This window comes from Oryctolagus cuniculus, chromosome 15 (genome assembly GCF_051225735.1).
Source record: "Oryctolagus cuniculus isolate XC-2025 breed Fujian yellow rabbit chromosome 15, ASM5122573v1, whole genome shotgun sequence".
Classification (NCBI taxonomy): Eukaryota; Metazoa; Chordata; class Mammalia; order Lagomorpha; family Leporidae; genus Oryctolagus; species Oryctolagus cuniculus.
Genome location: NC_142881.1, coordinates 55,875,011 through 55,891,590, shown reverse-complemented (window position 1 = coordinate 55,891,590; position 16,580 = coordinate 55,875,011). Strand labels below are relative to the sequence as shown.

The following is a 16,580-nucleotide window of genomic DNA, read 5'->3' as shown; positions in this document are numbered from 1 at the left end:
CAATGGAACAGAATATAAACACCAGAAATCAATCTAAACATCTACAGCCAACTTATATTTGATAAAGTATCTAAAACCAATTCTTGGAGCAAGGACAGTCTATTCAACAAATGTTGCTGGGAAAACTGGATTTCCATGTGCAGAAGCATGAAACAAGACCCCTACCTTACACCTTACACAAAAATCCACTCAACATGGATTAAAGATCTAAATCTACAACTCAACACCATCAAATTATTCGAGAACATCGGAGAAAGCCTACAAGATATAGGCGCAGGCAAAGACTTCTTGGAAAAGACCCGGGAGGCACAGGCAGTCAAAGCCAAAATTAACAATTGGGATTGCATCAAACTGAGAAGTTTCTGTACTACAAAAGAAACAGGAAAGTGAAGAGGCAACCGACAGAATGGGAAAAAATATTTGCAAACTATGCTACAGATAAAGGACTAATAACCAGAATATACAAAGAGATCAAGAAACTCCACAACAACAAAACAAAAGCCCACTTAAGAGATGGGCCAAGGACCTCAATAGACATTTTTCAAAAGAGGAAATCCAAATGGCCAACAGACACATGAAAAAATGTTCAGGATCACTAGCAATCAGGGAAATACAAATCAAAACCACAATGAAGTTTCACCTCACCCCGGTTAGAATGGCTCACATTCAGAAATCTACCAACAACAGATGCTGGCAAGGATGTGGGGAAATGGGGACACTAAGTTACTGTTGGTGGGAATGCAAATTGGTAAAGCCACTATGGAAGTCAGTCTGGAGATTCCTCACAAACCTGAATATAACCCTACCATATAACCCAGCCATACCACTCCTTGGAATTTACCCAAAGGAAATTAAATTGGCAAATAAAAGAGCTGTCTGTACCTCAATGTTTATTGCAGCTCACTTCACAATAGCTAAGACATGGAATCAACCTAAATGCCTCAACAGAAGACTGGATAAAAAAATTATGGGATATGTACTCTATAGAATACTATACAGAAGTAAAAAAATGAAATCTGGTCATTTGCAACAAGATGGAGGAATCTGGAAAACATCATGCTGAGTGAAATAAGCCAGAGAGGGACGAATATCATATGTTCTTCCTAATCTGTGACAATGAACTGTGCACCTAAAGGAAAACCTGTTGAAGTGAAATGGAAACTATGAGAAACAATGTCTTGATCAGCCCTTGTCCTGATTGTCAAGGAACAACTTACTATTTTATTCCTTTTAGTATTTTTTGTTCTATTTAATACCATTGGTTGAACTCTTTAATTAACACACAATTATACTTAGTCATTTAAATTTAACTGAAAAGTGATCCCTGTTAAATATAAGAGTGGGAATAAGAGAGGGAAGAGATATACAGTTCGGCATATGCTCACTTGGACTTACCCCTAATGGTAGAGCTAGAAACGTGCCAGGGGATTCCAATTCAATCCCATCAAGGTGGCATGTACCAATGCCATCTTATTTGTTCAAGTGATCAGTTAAAGTTCATAACTGATCAAAAAGATAGGATTAAGTGTCAAAGGGATTACATAAATAAGAACAGTGTCTGAAAATAATAATGGTCCTACATGGGAAGCAGAATATACAGCAAAATCATAGAATGGCAAATGCCCTAAACAGCACCCTGGCCTCAGAATCAGCCCTTAGTAAATACTAAGTAGATCTTCTGTATATAAAGATAATTGAAAATGAATCTTGATGAAGAATGGGATGGGAGAGGGAGTGGGAGATAGGATGGTTGTGGGTGGGAGGGAGGTTATGGGGGGGAAAAGCCGCTATAATTCATAAGTTATACTTTGGAAATTTATATTTATTAAATAAAAGTTTTAAAAAATAGGCAGTCACAGTGCTCCCAGTGGAATTTGGAGAAGAGAATGCTTGCTTCCCCAGAAAAAATTATCTTTAGCAAGAACAAAATGTCCACCCTCCTTCCTTAGGAATCTCCAAATTTACCATGAGACTAGCAAGGGAGTGGTGATTTCATCCTCCTGAACTCATAGTTATTGTCAAAGCAAGTTACCTATTCCCTCCCTTCTGCATTTTTTTTTTTTTTTGTCATGAGCAAGCCAAATAATATAAAGGATTGTAAATCAGGTCTTTTGATGAGTTTTGTCTCTGCTTTGTAACTGAATGTGAATCTGATTTTTAAATTTTTTTCTAAAATTGTACTTAAAAACCCAACTACCACCTGGCACTTCGTGTTTTTTTCTCTCTTGGAAGCCCCCCTCCCTGCTGTTCTCACTGGAAGTCTTTGATTCTAATAAATCTTCCTTTTTAAATCTTAAAAAAAAAAAAAAGACACTTGGGGACAGAACAGAATGACATACTGTATATAAAGCATTAGGCTATGAGCCTGACCCTTAGTAGAAACTCAACAAATGGAAATTTTCCTCTCTTCTTCCTCACGGTGCCAGAGCTACCCCTCCAAAATCCAGCCCAATAGAATGGCATTCTCTATTCTAGCATGTTCATTTTGTTAGATGTTCACTTTGAAAGTTTTCAATTTTTTAATAATTCTTTACTTATTTAAGGTGGACAAATTTCATGTATTTCTTTTCTTTTCTTTTCTTTTCTTTTTTTTTTTTTTTGACAGATAGAGTTAGACAGTGAGAGAGAGAGAGACAGAGAGAAAGGTCTTCCTTCCATTGGTTCACCCCCAAAATGACCACTGCGGCTGGAGCTATGCCGATCCGAAGCCAGGAGCCAGGTGCTTCCTCCTGGTCTCCCATGGGGTGCAGGAGCCCAAGCACTTGGGCAATCCTCCACTGCCTTCCCGGGCCAAAGCAGAGAGCTGGACTGGAAGAGGAGCAACTGGGACTAGAACCCGGCACCCATGTGGGATGCCGGCATCACAGGTGGAGGATTAACAAAGTGAGCCACGGCACCGGCCCTCATGTATTTCATATACTATTTTCATGCTACAAAATTAAGATATTGGTAACCTGCTCTGTTCTTGAAAAAATTATTGCAATTCAAACAAGTTCCGGTCAGCTTTCATGGGGACTTTGATGGGGATATTTGTTTGCTGCCATTCCTCAGAAAATGCAGTGGTTGGCCTAACAACACCATTTTGACTTCTTGCCAGGAAGGACAACAATAAACCACTGCTTTTGTTCATGATTTTGTGACACAGTGATAACTACAAAAGTTTCTTCCTAAACACTAAACATTTTAACTTGTCTAAATGACAAGTGAAAATGCTCATGTTATTACCTATGTCATTACCTCCACGGACTAAATTTAAATGAACAGGGGGATTAATATTAGCAAGATGGCAAAGTACAGGAGGTCCAGCTCATATCTGCCCACAGCAACAAAAACAGCAAATTTGCATTTGTGGGAGCTTTGGAGTCCAGATAGGAGGCTGTACGACCAAGGAGGGCCATTCTGAGAAAGCAGGCCCATGCCCAAGTGGCAGGTTCACTGACCGTGATTCTGGCTACAGGCTCAGAAACAGCCCCATCCTCCTATGAACTTGGCTGCCACCCAGTTTGGCCTTGATTCTGCCACTGACACAATCTAGCAGGGAAGCCAAGAAGTGGGAAGGTATATTGAAAGTGCTGAAAGAAAGAAACAAACTGCCAAATCAAGAACACTCTATCTGCAAACTGTGCATATTGTGGTACAGTGGGTTAAGTGGCCTTCTGATACATCCACATCCCATATCAGAGTGCCTGGGATCAAGTCCTGCCTCCACTTCTGATCCAGCTTCCTGTTAATGTGCTTCAGAGGCAGAAGACCATGGCCCCAGTACTGTTGGGTTCCTGACACCCATGTGGGAGACCCAGATGGAGTTCCTGGCTCTTGGCTTCAGACTGGCCCAGTCCTGACTACTTCAGGCATTTGGGAACTGAACCCATAGAAAGGAAATCTATCCACCCCTGCTCTGTCTCTTTTTCTGCCTCTTAAATAAAAATTTTAAATAAGATAAAGATAACCATAACTATAATAATTTATGTATATACTATATAAAAATATATAGGGAAAGGAAGAATAAAACTATAGGGTTTATATACATTGAAGTTATTATAAGCTTAAAATAGACATATCTGTATTTTTGGTAAGCCTCATGGTGATTTCAAACACCTCTAATAGATATACAAAACATAAAGGAGTCAAAGCATACTACTAAAAAGTAAATAGGAGCAGTTCAGCCGGCGCCGTGGCTCAATAGGCTAATCCTCCGCCTTGCGGCACCGGCATACCGGGTTCTAGTCCCGGTCGGGGCACCAGATTCTGTCCCGGTTGCCCCTCTTCCAGGCCAGCTCTCTGCTATGGCCAGGGAGTGCAGTGGAGGATGGCCCAAGTGCTTGGGCCCTGCACCCGCATGGGGGACCAGAAAAAGCACCTGGCTCCTGCCATCGGATCAGCCGCGGCGGCCATTAGAGGGTGAACCAACGGCAAAAGGAAGACCTTTCTCTCTGTCTCTCTCTCTCTCACACTGTCCACTCTGCCTGTCAAAAAAAAAAAAAAAAAATAGGAGCAGTTCAGACACCCACATCCCATATCAGCATACCCAGGCTCCACACCCAACTCCAGCTCCTGACTCCAATTGTCTTCTGATACAGACCCTGGGAGGCAGTAATGATGACTCAAATAATTGGAGTCCTACCACCTACATGGGAGATATGTATTAAGCTCCTGGCTCCTGGCCTTTGCCACCTTAACCACTGCAGGCATTTGAGGAGTGAACCAGCGGATGGAAGCTCTGTCTCTATGACTCTGTCTCTCAAATGAGTAAATAAATTTTAAATTTTTATTAAAGATGAAAAATAACAAAGGATGACAACAAGAGAGGAAAAAAAGAACAGAAAAACTATTAAAACTATCAGAAAACTACCAGTAAAATGACAATAGTAAGTCCTTAACTAACAGTAATTACTTTGAATATAACTGGATTAAATTCTCTTGTCAAAAGATATAGTGGCTGAATAGATTTAAAAACACACAGGATTAAAAATATGCTACCTACAGGAGATTTATTTGAACTTTAAGAAGACACATGAGAAATGAAAGGATAGAAAAAGATATTCCATGCAAATAGGAACAAAAAGAGAACATGAGTGGCTATACTTATACAAATAGACAAGCAGTTGAAATGTGTCCTAAAAAATCACTATATAATGATAAAGCTGCCACCTGTGATGCCGGCACATGGGCACTGCTCCGCTTCTGATCCCGCTTCCTGCTAATCCCGGAAGAGCAGAAGATGGCGCGAGTGCTTGGGCCCCTGCCACCCACCTGGGAGACTCAGATGGAGTTCCTGGCTCCAGGCTTTAGCCTGGGCAGCGCTGGCCATTGCAGGAGTGAACCAGCAGATGCAAACTCCCCTCTCTCTCTCACTCTCCTCTCTCTCTCTCTCTCCGCTTCCTCGCTCCATTTCTCTATGTGACTCTAAAATAAATAATAAATCTTTTAAAAATTAACAAAAGCAAATAAATAGATTTAAAAAAAAAAAACTAGAACAAGCTAAGCCCAAAGATAGCAGAAGGAAGGAAATAATAAAGATTAAAGCAGGAATAAATAAGATAGAAACTAGAAAGAAAATTGAAAAGATCCACAAAATTAAGAGTTGGTTTTCTGGAAAGGAAGGGCATTGACGAACCTTTACCTTAACTAAGGAAAAAAGAAAGAGGACTCAAACAAATAAAATAATAAACACAAGAAACGTTGTTACAACTAATACCATGAAATACAAAGGATTATGAGAGACTACTATCCAATAAGTTGGGTAACCTAGATGAATTGGATAAATCTCTCTAGAAATATATAAAACTCAATCATGAACAAACAGAAAATCAGAGTAGAGCAACCATGAGTAAGGACATTGAAGTGGTAACCAAAAATTTTCCAATGAAGAAAAGCTCTGGACCAGGTAACACTTACAAACTAATATTATGAGACCATAACTCTCATTTCAAAGCCAGACAAGGACACTACAAGAAAAGAAAACTAGGGGCAGCATTGACGTGTAGCAAGTAAAGCAGCCACCTGCAATGCCAGAATCCCACACAGGCACTGGTTCAATTCCCAGCCACTACGCCTCTGATCAAGCTCCATGCTAATGGCCTGAGAAAGCAGAGGAACATGGCCCAAGTCCCTGGGCCTTTGCAACCCACATGGGAGACCCAGAAGAAGCCCCTGGCTCCTGGTTTCAGCCTGGCCTAGCTCTAATCATTGCAATCATTTGGGGAGTAAACCAGCAGATGGAAGATTCTCTCTCTCTCTCTCTCTCTCTCTGCCTTTCAAATAAATAAATAAATCTTTAAAAAAGAAAAGAAAACTAGTGACATAGAGGGTGAAGCCCCCACCTGCAATGCCAGCATCCCATACGAGCACCAGTTCTAGTCTCAGCTGCTCCATTTCCCATTCAGCTGCCTGCTAATGTGCCTAGGAAAGCAGCAGGAAGCAGCCCAAGTCCTTGGACACCTGCACCCACATAGGAGACCCAGATGGTATTCCAGGTCCCTGGTTTTGGCTTGGCCCAGCCCTGCCAGTGGTGGCCATTTGGGGAGTAAACCAGCAGATGCAAGATATCGCCTCTCCCCCTCCCCTCTCCCCCTCCCCCTCCCCCTCTGTCACTCTGCCTTTCAAAGAAATAAAGCTTTAAACAACAAAAAAGAAAAAGAAAATTTCAGTTAATATGCCTGATGAAGATACATGTAGCAATTCTCTACAAAATTCTACCAAGCCAAATTCAATAGCACATTAAAAGATCATACAGCATGATCAAGCTAGACTGATCCTTGGATGCAAAGATGGTTCAGCATATGCAAGTCAGTAAATGTAATGAATGAAAAGCTAAAATCGTGTGCTCATCTCAATAGAGGCAGAAGAAAACCTTTGGCAAAATCCCACACCAATTCATGATTTTTTAAAAAGCTCTCCACTAATTAGGTATAGGAGGAATATACCTCAGCATAACAAAGGTCATATATGACAAGCCTATAGCTAACATCTTACTCAAAGTTGAAAGCTGAAATTTTTCCTCTAAGATGAGGAACAAGACAAGAATGCCCCTCATGCTAGTTATATTTACATAGTATTGGAAGTCCTAGCCAGAACAATTAGGCAAGAAAAAGAAACAAAATAAACCAGAAAGGAAATAGTTAAATCAGGCCGGCACCACTGCTCACTAGGCTAATCCTCCGCCTAGCAGCGCCGGCACACCGGGTTCTAGTCCCGGTTGGGGCGCCGGATTCTGTCCCGGTTGCCTCTCTTCCAGGCCAGCTCTCTGCTGTGGCCAGGGAGTACAGTGGAGGATGGCCCAGGTGCTTGGGCCCTGCACCCCATGGGAGACCAGGAAAAGCACCTGGCTCCTGGCTCCTGCCATCGGATCAGCGCGGTGCGCCGGCCGCGGCGGCCATTGGAGGGTGAACCAATGGCAAAGGAAGACCTTTCTCTCTGTATCTCTCTCTCACTGTCCACTCTGCCTGTCAAAAAATTAAAAAAAAAAAAAAAGGAAATAGTTAAATCATTTCTGTTACCAGGTTATATAATAGTATATAAGAGAGTATTTGAAAAGTTCATTATAAATGTCTATTATAATAAAAAACTATTGGGATGGCGCTGTGGCATAGTAGGGTAAGCCTCTGCCTACGGCGCCAGCACCCCATATGGGTGCTGGTTTGAGTATCAGCTGCTCCTGTTTCAATACAGCTCTCTGCTTATGTCCTGGGAAAGCAGTAGAAGATGGCCCAAGTGCTTGGGCCCCTACACCCACATGGGAGACCCAGAAGAAACTCTAGGCTCCTGGCTTCAGAGCAGCCCAGCCCCAGTCGTTGAGGCCATTTTGGGAGTGAGAGTGAACCCAGTGGATAGAAGACCTTTCCCTCTATCTGTAACTCTGCCTGTCCAGTAAATAAATCTTTTTAAAAAATATGCCCACACCTCACACGGAAGTACCTAGGTTTGATATCTGGCTCTAGGTTTTGATTCCAGCTTCAGCAAATACAGACCCTAGCAGGCAGCAGTGATGTCTCAAGTAACTGGATTTCTGCCAACCACATGAGAGAACTGGATTGAGTTCCTGGCTCTTGGCTTTAGGCCCCTGGTTGTTGTGGACATTTGGGAAGTAGAGGGGATCTTGCTGTGTGTATGTGTCTCAAATAAATTAGAAAAAATGCCTGTATATTACAAAGCTGTGGTGATCAAAACAGTATGGTACTGGCATAAAAGTAAATAGGCTAATGGAACAGGATAATCCAAAAATAACATAGTCAACTAATCCTTAACAATGTGTCAAAAACGCACAATTGGGAAGGAACAGTCTCTTCAATCTACAGTGCTGAGATAACTGAATACCCAATGCCAAAGAATAAAATAGGGCCCTTATTTTATATCATGTTTTCCTCAAAAAATTCAAAATAAAACAATCATATGATCCAGCACAAATGCTACCTCAAAATGGATGAAAGACCCCCTAACACGCCTGGGGAAAATGGAGCACTCCAGCTCCTCACGTAAGCCACATCCCATACCGGAGCACCAGTTCAAGTCCTGGCTACCCTGCTTCTGATCTAATTTCCTGCTAATGCACCTGGAAAGGCATCAGATGCTGGTCCAAGTACTTGGGTTCCCGCCATAAATATGGGAGATGAGGATGGAGCTCCAGGCTTCGTTCTAGCCTGGGCCATGCCTGGCTTTTATGGCCTTTTTAGGGAGTGAACCAGCAAATGGAAACTCACCCTCTCCCCCTCACTCTGTCACCTTTTATTTCAAATAAATATTTTTTATTAAAAACTTACTTTTCTAAAGTAAGAAAAGGAAGGGAGTTCCTTGGGATTGGTCTTGTCAACCATTTTCTTGGATATGATACAAAAAGTAAAAATGAATAAGTGGACTACATCAACCCAAAAACCTTCTTCACAGAAAAAAAAAGCAATTAACAAAATGAAAAAACAACCTGTAGAATGGGAGAAAATATAATATTTGCAAACCATAAGTATATCTGATAAGGAGTTAACATCCAAAATAAATATTCAAATAACTCAATAGCCAAAAAAAAGTCAACAATGGGGAAAAACACTGAAAAGATTTTTTCTAAAAAAGACATACAAATGGCCAACAGGTGTATGGAAAGGTGTTTGACATCACTAATCAGGAAAATAGGAATCAAAACTATGATGAGATATCATGCCATATGTGTTAGGATAGCTGTTATTAAAAAAGCAACGGGAGGCGTGGGGGCTGGAGTGTGGCACAGCCCTTTAAGCTATCACCTGCAACACCAACATCCCCCATGAGCACCTGCTTGAGTCCCGGCTGCTCCACTTCCGATTCAACAGCATTCTGATGCACCTTGGAAAGCAGCAGAAGATGGCCCAGGCACTGGAATCCCTGCTACCTACATGGAAAACCTGGATGAAGTTTCTGCCCCCTGGCTTCAGTCTGGCCCAGCCCTGGCCAATGTGGCCATTTGGTGAGTGAACAAGTGGATACAAGATTTCTCTCCTACCCCTACCCCCCATGCCAATTTCTCTCTTTCTCGATCATACTGCCTTTTTTTTTTTATTTTTTTGACAGGCAGAGTGGATAGTGAGAGAGAGAGAGAGAGAAAGGTCTTCCTTTTGCCGTTGGTTCACCCTCCAATGGCCGCCACGGCTGGCACGCTGCGGCCAGCACACCGCACTAATCCAAAGCCAGGAGCCAGGTGCTTCTCCTGGTCTCCCATGCGGGTGCAGGGCCCAAGCACTTAGGCCATCCTCCACTGCCTTCCTGGGCCACAACAGAGAGCTGGCCTGGAAGAGGGGCAACTGGGAAAGAATCCAGCACTCCGACCAGGACTAGAACCCGGTGTGCCGGTGCTGCTAGGTCGAGGATTAGCCTGTTGAGCCGCGGCGCCGGCCTATCATACTGCCTTTTAAATAAATGTATAAATACTTAAAAAATAAAAAGCAACAGGTGAGTGTTGGCAAGAATGTGGAGTATAGGGAACTCTTATACACTGTTGGTGGGAATGTAAATTGATAGAGCCATTAGGGAAAACAGTGCAAAGTTCTTGAAAAAATTTAAAATAGATTCCACATGATCTACCAATTCTACTTCTAGACCCAAAGGTATAATCAGTATGTGAAAGAGATATTTGCACATCCATGTTTATGGCAATATTAATCACAACAGCCAAGATACAGAATCAACCTAAGTGTCCATAGACAGATGAGTATATGCAATGAAATATCATTAGTCATTAAAGAGAAAGAAAAGCTCATTGATGACAACATGGGTGAAACTGGAGGATACTATGCTAAGTGAAATAAGCTGGGCACAAAGGACAAATACTGGTGGTCTCACTTACATGTGGCATCAAAAAAACTGAAGTCACAGAAGTCAGAGCAGAATGGTTGTTGCCAGAGGCTTGCGGTCAGGGACCCAGGAGTGCAGAGGGCAGAATCGGCAGATGTTGGCCAAAGTATACAAATCTTCAGCTGCACCATGATTAAGTTCTGGGGATCTAATACACAATATGGTGACTATGGTTAATAATACTGTATTATGGGGCCGGCACTTTGGTGCAGTGGGTAAAGCTGCTGCCTGCAGTGCCAGCATCCCATATGGACACCAGTTCGAGTCCCAGCTACTCCTCTTCTGATCCAGCTCTCTGCTATGGCCTGGGAAAGCAGTAGAAGATTGCCCAAGTCCTTGGGCGCCTACACCCGCGTGGGAGACCCAGAAGAAGCTCCCGGCTCCTGGCTTTGGATCATTGCAGCTCTGGCCATTGCAGCCAATTGGGGAGTGAACTAGCGGATGGAAGACCTCTTTCTCTCTCTCTCTCTCTCTCTCTCTGCCTCTCCTTCTCTATGTAACTCTGACTTTCAAATAAATAAATAAATAAATCTTTAAAAACTAATACTAGTACTGTATTACACATGTGAAATTTAAGTGTTCTCACCACACATACACACACACACACACAAAAGCTCTATATGAGGTGATGAAGTGGTGATAAAGTTTTAATTCATCTGATTGTGGTAGTCTTCTCATATATACATATATATACATATATACATATATCAAAACATTACATTGTACACCTTAAATATATACAATTTTTATTTGCTGATTATACTTCAATAAAGTTAGAGGAAATAAGAAAAATAAAAGAATTCCTAGCTGTACTAAAATATCTAGAGATATTACCCAAATAAATGTTTATATCTTTTTATGATATTTGCAGTAGATTAATTACAAAATCCTAAAAGGAGAAAGATTCTATTAAAGTCATAGAGTTTAACCACCCTCCTGCCTTCAAGAAAAGCTAAAGAAAACTACCTTAGACATACAGATTTATAGTTAAAAAATTACAAGAACTGCAGCCAACACTGTGGCACAGTAGCTTAAGTTATGGCCTGCAATGCTGGCATCCCAAGTGAGCACCAGTTTGAGTCCTAGCTGCTCTACTTCCAATCCAGTTCCCCTCTAATGCATCTGGGGAAAAGTGGAAGATGGCCCCAAGAATTTGAGTCCCTGCAAACCCAGTGGGAGACTCCAACAGAGTTCCCCGCTCCTGGCTTCAGCCTGGCCTAGTTCTGGCTGCAGTGAGAATTTGGGGGAATGAACCAGCGAATAGAAGATCTCTCACTCTATGTCACTCTGCCTTTCAAATAAATAAACTTTTCATAAAACAACCAAGTGCCTATTCATTACCACAGTTAAGCTCTCCAAAGGTAGAAAAGTGTGTATCTCCTGCCCCTGTCACCCATCCCAGAGCCTCTCGGCTCTTGACCCAGGGCCTTGACCCACCCCTTACATAGTCTGATTTCATTGGTTGCAGGTAGGACCCTGGGAACTGGTATTTTTTAGCCTACCCAAAATGATTATAATATGCATCCAGGGTTGAGATCCCTAATATTTTTTAACATCTTTATTAAGATAAAATTCAAGTACCACACAATTCATCCATCTAAATTGTACCATTCAATGGTTTTTAGTATGTTTCTAGAGTTGAAAAACCATCATCACCAACTAATTTTAGAATATTTCCATTATCCTAAAAAAGATACCTTCACCCCCATCCATGGGCAACCACTATTGTATTTCATATCTCTATGAATGTGATTGCTTGAGGTACCTCATAAAGGTGGAATAACACAACATTGGTCTTTCTGAGTCTGGCTTCTGTCATTTAGCACAGTGTTTCAAAGTCCACTCATATTACAGCACGTGTTAGAGCTTCACTCCTTGTTCTGCCTAAATAACATACCATTGGGTATATAGTGCAGATTTTTCTCATCCGTTCATCAGTTAATGAACATTTGGCTGGCTTCTACTTTTTAGCTCTCATGAATATCCCTATTTTAATGGACATATCCTGTTTGTACTTATTTATGGGATACAGGAAAATAATCTGATACATATAAACAATATAGAAAGATCAATTTGGGGTAATTAACATTTCCATCTCCTCAAACATCTCTCATCTCTTTGTGTGGGGAAGCGTTGGTCACCACCTCTTTTCTAGTTACTTTGAAGTAATCCAAACTATAGTAGACTATGGTTACTCAACTGTGCTATGAAGCACTAAATTTGTCTTTCACTGTATTTTGTGTCTGTTATCTAAACTCTCCCTGCCCCACCCCCCCGCCCCAGTCTCCAGTGACCACAATTCTACTCCTTTATTCTGATGACTTTGTTAGCTTCTACAGATGAGTGAAAACATGCATGTTTTTCTTTCTCTGACTGGCTTATTTCATTCCATAGACTCTCCTCCAGTTCCACCCATGGTGTCACAAGCAAAGAATTTCACTCTCTTTTTGGTTGAATACTACTCCATTGTGTACAACACAGCCTACAATTCTTAATCAATTCATCTGTCCAAGGATACTTCAGTTGATTCCATACCCTGCCTATTATGCACGGTGCTGCAGTAACCAAGGAATGCAGTACCTCTCTGCTATGATTTCATGGCCCTTGGAGATACAGCCCGTACTGAGATTTCTGGATCCTCTGGAAGCTCTGTTTTTAGTTTTTTGAGGAAACTCCATAGTGTTTTTCACAATGGCTGGAGTAATTTACATTCCCACCAACAGTAAGTGTTCCCTTTTCCCCACATCCTCACCAGCATTTGTTATGTTTGGTCTTTTTGATGGTAGCCATTCTAACTGGAGTGAGGTGGTATCCCATTGTGGTCTTGATTTGCGTTTCCCTGATGATTAGGGAGAGTACCCCTCATATTTAAAAGCACTTTAAAATGATCTGCTTTAAGTAATAGAAAAGATTATGCAACAGTTTGAAAGTATCTCTCAAGAAGAGAACACCAGTGCTCACCCCTCTCTTCGGCAGTGCCCGTTACCATTCCCATCCTCCTTTGCAGAGTGCAGAACTTGGTGGCGTGCGACTGTCAAACTGCTTTGCTCAGCCTTCCATTCCTGACACCATGTCAAGGGGCCCACTGCATTCCTTTTTTAAATCAGGAAAAGGCTTCACCTCGCTACCTTATTATTTATTCTGACTCAGCACAGTATTTTCCCATACAACACCCTGGCACAGAACATTTTCACAGTTCTAGGACATGCAAGTCACTCATTTCAGCAGCAAGAGTGGCAGCACCGTCACCTCCAACAACTCTCGCTTCCTCCCTATCAAAACTATATGGCAAGTTCTCATGTTAGTCATTTCATATCCATAAGAAATCAAAACAATACTGGTTTTCTGGACAAATTGCATGTGAAGTTTCACCATAAAAAATTAAAATAACTGTCATGTTTGACCATATACTCAGTTTCAAGCACTGTGCTAAATTCTTTCCACAGTTTATTTCATTGTATACCCATGACCACCCCGCAAGACACGCATTGTTGTCCCTATTTTACAAAATTTGCAATGGATACCCAAGCACACATCATGGGTAAATAGCTAGATTTTGCATAGATCAATCTAGACCTTTCCTTCTACAATATGCCTCCTCTTTTGTGCACATTATCATGGACTATTCAACAAATAACTGTGTCATTCTTGTGTAAGGAGCAACACCACGCCAGATACAGAATTAAAGAAAGCAAAACTATCTGTGTCTTCATGGGTTTGCCATCTCGTAGAAGACAGAGATGTTAAATACATAATCATGGGGCCGGCGATCTGGCACAGCGGGTTAATACCCTGGCCTGAGGCTCCGGCATCCCATATGGGCACTGGTTCGAGAGCTGACTGCTCCTCTTCTGATCCAGCTCTCTGCTATGGCTTGGGAAAGCAGTGGAGGATGGCCCAGGTCCTTGGGCCCCTGCACCCACGTGGGAGACCTGGAGGAAGCTCCTGGCTCCTGGCTCCAGATCAGCACAGCTCCAGCCGTTGCGGCCAGTTGGGGAGTGAACCATCGGATGGATGGAAGACACCTCTCTCTCTCTCTCTCTGCCTCTCCCCCGACTTTCGAATAAATAAATCTTTAAAAAAATAAATAAAAAATAAATATATAATCACAAGGTTACATAACTACACACTGAGAAAAGTACCCTAAGGGGGCAGGCACCCGGCCTTGTGGCTAAGAGGCCTCTGTCTCCTATCAGAGTGCCAAGGTTCCATACCTGGCTCCAGCTCCTGACTCCAGCTTCCTTCTAATGCAGACCCTGGGAAGCAGCAGTGATGGCTCAAGTATTCGCGTCCCTGCTACCCCTCTGAGAGATCTGGACTGAGTTCCTGGCTCCCAGTTACAGCCCTGACCCAGCCTTAGCTAGCTAGTACAGGTGTTTTGGGGAGTGAATCAGTGGGTAGGAGCTCTCTCTGTCTCTCCTTCCCTGTCTCTCTGCCTCTCAAATTGAAAAAAAAAAAAAAAAAAAACAAACCCAGAAAAGTTGGACTGTGCTATGAGCGAGGGTGGAACCTGGGTTGGGGGGTACTGTGGGAGACAGAGAGTGTATTTGAACTCTGTGAAAAGCCTTGTCCTCCACGAAGGGATTTTGAAGTCAGGAGCTGCGGGGGAGCAGTGTTTGCTGAGGAAGAAGCTTACCTGGCTGAGGTGTGCTTCAGCAGTAACGCTGGGCAGGCGGGCTCCCGGTCGGCCACCCTGGCCACGTGGCTTTCCTTCCGTCCCCAGTCGCCTGCCTCCGGGGTGTCTTCTGCATGTGTCCTTGTTTCAGGCGATGCTGCGCGCTTGGCTACGTCTCCTGCTCAGCAGGGCCAATCAGCACCATCTCCTCAATGACCCTCAGCTGCAGGAAGCGTTCCCACTGAAACCAACACCCTTTCAGAAAGGAACACGTGGCCCGCATGATTAGAAAACACGCTACACTCGATTCAGCAGGCTTGAATCCAAAAGATTTCAACAATATTATTACAACGGGCCGGGGGGTTGGGGGCGGGGGAGGACAAGCCTACTTGTATGCAGGCACCAAAATCGCTGTAGCATCAGCGGCTTCCGCTCACGCAGGCTTGGTTTTGCTGCCATCTGCTGCTCGGCTCTGCGTGGTGCACGGCGACTCTCAGACGCCTCGTGGCGGAGCCAAGGTCAGAAGAGAAACTGTGAGGAACAGGTGAACTTCGCACACACAGGTGTCCAGTAAGGCCGGTGGTGTCCGTCCTGTGCTGAATGGGGCTGCTCCGTCTCGGAGGTCACTGGGCAGCTAGGTCCAGAATCTGCTGTTTTGAGAGGTAGGAAAAATACCCTGACTGAATGACCAAAGTACTCAATGTAGTGTTTCTGCTACTGACCTATGTAAACACTCTCCTGGAAAATGAATGCGTCCACCCTACCCTTGGGATCAAATCCACACCCACCTTGCCCTAACCCCTGACTTGGGTTGTCTCCAACCCTCTGTTGCTGCCATGCTGCGAATCATATGCCTGCCCCTCCCCACTTCTCTCCTGCCCTCCACCTTTGCCCACCATGTTCCCAAGGCCTGAAATGACCTAGAATATCTGCCCTTTCTCTTCTGTCTCACTCTCACCCAATACAGATCTCAGCTTAAAGATTATGTTCCCTGGAAAGTCTTGAACCCTCCGTGCCTTTCCCACGTCCTCTCCCACATGCTCCTGGCCACCTCTGTCTAAGACAAATCATACATACTGAACAAGAGGTGGACACATAGATCAATGGAATAGAATGGAAAGCCTAGAAATAGACCCACAAAAACACAATCAATTGATTTTATGTATGTATTTATTTATTTACTTATTTATTTGTAAGTCAGTTACAGGGAACAGAAGGAGGGACAGAGAGAGAGGTCTTCCATCCACTGGTGCACTCCCAAAATAGCCTCAATGGCCAGAGATAGGCTGATCCAAAGCCAGGAGCCAGGAGCCAGGAGCTTATTCTGAGTCTCCCACATGGGTGCAGGGACCCAAGGACTTCAGCCATCTTCTGCTGCTTTCCCAGACACATTAGCAGGGAGCTGGATTGGAAGTGGAGCAGCCTGGACTCTAACTAGCACCCATAAGGGATGTAGGAACTCCAGAAGTCACCTTAACCCACTGTATCACAGCACCAACCCCAAGTCAATTGATTTTTAACCAAAAAAAAAAAAAAAAAACCAGAGGTAGTTTAATGAAAAAACGATAATCTTTTCAACAAATGGTGCCATAAAAATTGGACATCCATATGCAAAAAAGAAAAAATCTTTCAATCTATAGCTTGTACT

The 16,580-nt window shown here is 43.0% G+C and overlaps 1 long non-coding RNA gene across 22 annotated transcripts in view; it reads right to left on the bottom strand.

Annotated features, from left to right (window-relative positions):
- The window catches only part of LOC138845368 (uncharacterized), a 318,589-nt gene extending 303,064 nt beyond the window's left edge, over nt 1-15,525 (bottom strand). For 2 of the 22 annotated variants that reach the window (XR_016221642.1, XR_016221643.1), the window contains exons 1-2: nt 14,954-15,285; nt 10,310-10,465 (exon numbers count right to left, since the gene is read on the bottom strand). This is a non-coding gene — a long non-coding RNA (uncharacterized LOC138845368). Of the gene's footprint in view, nt 1-9,261; nt 9,359-10,309; nt 10,466-14,953 lie in introns of all 22 variants that reach the window. The other 20 variants (XR_016221649.1, XR_016221638.1, XR_016221652.1 and 17 more) reach the window with 17 other exon arrangements.
- Nucleotides 15,526-16,580: the final 1,055 nt, after the last annotated feature.